Source organism: Propithecus coquereli, unplaced genomic scaffold, assembly GCF_000956105.1.
Source record: "Propithecus coquereli isolate 6110/MARCELLA unplaced genomic scaffold, Pcoq_1.0 Scaffold174, whole genome shotgun sequence".
In the NCBI taxonomy this organism is placed as follows: Eukaryota; Metazoa; Chordata; class Mammalia; order Primates; family Indriidae; genus Propithecus; species Propithecus coquereli.
In genome coordinates, this window is record NW_012142080.1 from 98,379 (window position 1) to 101,778 (window position 3,400).

Consider the following 3,400-nt stretch of genomic DNA (forward strand, 5'->3'; position numbering starts at 1 on the left):
TATCACATCCTGGCACCAGAGTTTCTTGACCTTTTCAACAGAGATGACTTAGAATTAAAGAGTTGCCAACTGGTAAAGCCCCATCCCAAATCTTATACTATACTGCTGTATAGATGTACTTTAAAGATTTCTCCCACAAGTTTTCTTCCTCAGACTATTTTATGCCTTTCTACTTAGTGTTTAATTGATTATTTTGAATACCTATATCACATCCTGGCACCAGAGTTTCTTGACCTTTTCAACAGAGATGACTTAGAATTAAAGAGTTGCCAACTGGTAAAGCCCCATCCCAAATCTTACCTACAGTTAGAACTTGAATTATTTTTCTGTGACTTACAGATTTTAATTCTTTTCACTTTCTACTTTCACATCTGCCCTAGGTTTTTTTTACTCTCTGCTCTCATTGTGACCTCTGATCCTTCAGCACCTGCTCATTTTCCTGGTCTTTTTCTTTCTTCACTTCTTGGGACCTAGCACCAATCCTTGTAACTGGAGACCTCCCATAAATGTTTGTTAAACTGATTTGCATTCACTCACCTCTATGGTTTGGCTGAACATTGTGATCTGTCATCTCAAGGTACCCATTACAGCACCCTAGAATCACTCATCTCCTTGGCCTGCGCTGCATTCCTAAATGCTTAATCATGCCTACCTGTGGTTTCCTCTGTTCTCTCTTCCACTTTGTTGAAAGTTGATGCATAACGTCCATACACATAACTAATTACGTACAATAATTACTGTACCTAAGCTCAGAAAGCCCTACTTGAGTTCAATAGTTCTTACATTCATCTTGTGTTCTATTCTTACTTTGTCTTCCACAGAGCTATTCCAATCTTTTTAAATTTTTTTTCAAACTCTTATCCTATCCCCTTTCTTTCTAAGTAAAATAATGGCTCTCCTGTTCTCTAGCATAATACTTCAATGTTTGATCTCTTTTTTATCCCGGCATCTACAAAAGAGCAGGTTTTATCAATAACTCCCCCACCAAACCTCCTTATGCATTTTGGTATCTTTTGCATTCACTCCTTTCCCTCTTTCTATAAGGATACTCAAATCTCCTGTCTGAAATAATAAATACCACCTCCCTTTCTTCCTCAAAAAAATAAGTTTTCATGGTTCTCTCCTCCCAACACACTATTATCTCTAATGAGTTAAGAAATAAGTATGTACTTACCATTTCTATTTCTTCAATTGTAAATTTTTAGTCCCTGGCCCCTTAACCACTTAAGTCTCACTATTTACAGTAACTGCTATCAGAAAAGCCACCTATGACCTTTCACCAAAATCAGGTTTTTTTCTCCATTTTCTTCCATTTTGAATTGACAAGAATTGGATACTCTCACTTCCTATTTCAAAATTATATCTTTGACATGGCTTCTATGTCCTGCATCACTTAGATTCCATTTTATCTTGTATTTTGTCCTTAAATATTTTCTTTACTGATATTTTTTCTTCTCTACTTTTTTCACTTCCTTCCTTTCATCTTGCTCTTCTTTTTAAAAGGGATAATGTCTTGCCATAGCAGTTGGGTTTACCTAGTTCAAATACCTCTTCCTATAAATAAGTAAAATACATTTTTAATGAAGAATTTATTTAAAATGCAAATAAATCCAAGATTTAGAATAAAATATATTTTGTTTTCTGATGGTTAATATTTCTGTTTATATACTCATATAAATAACATATATGTAATATATCCATATATATGACAATAGAAATTGAGCAAATTATACATTATGCTTGGCCACAACACCCAAGTAATTCAATTGTTTCTAATTTATTTATCCTACATTGATACAGGTGAGATTTTTTCTTACTAATATCTAGGTCCCAATACTTCTATAAACACATCTTCCATTAGTCTGTTTCCTATATCTGTTCTATTTTGTCTCATTCTGAGAGAAATATCAGTAACTAATTTGGAACTCTTCGTATGGAATTTATAGAAACTCGTTATATAGAGAAAAAACCTTTTCCTTGGTGCCTCATAAAGCCCAGCAACTATACTTCTAATACCATAGCTGTTTCTGTTTATAATTACTATTGCATGCATCCAAGGAATTTCTTCACTATGGTTTCCCATCTCTCACTTCCAAATCTATCTTGGCAATAGAAGCTACAACTTAAAGCTGCCTACTCTAATCAAATGCTGCCTCACTTGCTCTTTGCTCTCTAACTTTTCTTTGCCAACTCTATCAGGATTAAACTGTAATCAGGTTGTTTTCTTCTCAGTGAATCAAATTTGTTCCCATCCATTCACCATATAAGCTCTTAATTCTTCTTCAAAATTTTCAAAATTCTTCATAAACTGGACTAAACTTATGTATTGATCTTATTTTTATTCCAATGCACAGTTGCTTTCATCACGTAGATTTCATTGCCCCGCCACAACATGAGGATTTCTGTCAGCACATGTTCTTTAATGGGGTTTACTGCACCTCAATGGCTCTTTCCTCTTGCCTTCATTATTATTAACAGTATGTATTATTCATGGCCAAACTCATCTCAATTCATCAAATAACTATTCCCCAGTTATTATATCATTCTCATCTTCCCTTTCTCTGGTAACATTTGCTCTGCACCATCACTGGGCATTTGGGCAGAAATATTGTATTCATTTTTTTTCAATTAAATTGTAAAATTCCTGCTGTTGGGTGCTTTATTAAATAAAAATATATATTGACAGAAGGGAAGTAGACTTATATTTTAATTGCACATTTACAGCACATGAAATATTATATATTCAAGAGTGTCTGCTGTGTGCCAGATGCTATCCTAAATTCATTTAATCCTCACAACCACACTCTACAGTTGTTGTTATTAAATCCATTTAATAAATGAGAACTGAGGTTCAGAGAGGTTAAATCTCCAAGGTCATGTAGCTAATCAAAATCAGCTATGTTTGATGGCAAAGCTCATAATCCTTCCATTATACCTGGAAGATTCCAAATACTTGTGAAGTGATTGTTTTAAATGAAAAGACTTTGAGTTGTTTTAATAGATGTGAAGTATTTATATATAAATATTCTGCCTGACTTTGAGTTTACACTCTGAAAAGCATCTTTCTTCTGGTATCTTTGTTGGTGGTGAATATCTTTTCTGGTCCGTTCTGTTTTGCTCAAAAGTGCTATTGCAACATGAGAAGCTCCATATAATCAAAGTTCAGATCTTAATTATTTGGTAAAGAAACAGTAAGATTAAATAATTGATAATAAGACACTCTCAAGATATACTGAAAAAATTGATCTTATAATGGCAAGCAACAAAATAATAAAACTAGAACATCTTGAAAATCTGCTAGTATTGTATAGATGAGATGAATAAATTACTGACATTTTACTAATAAGGTGGTTTAAAAGGAACTATGTTTCATTTGTTTCTATGTTTACCTCATAGAAAA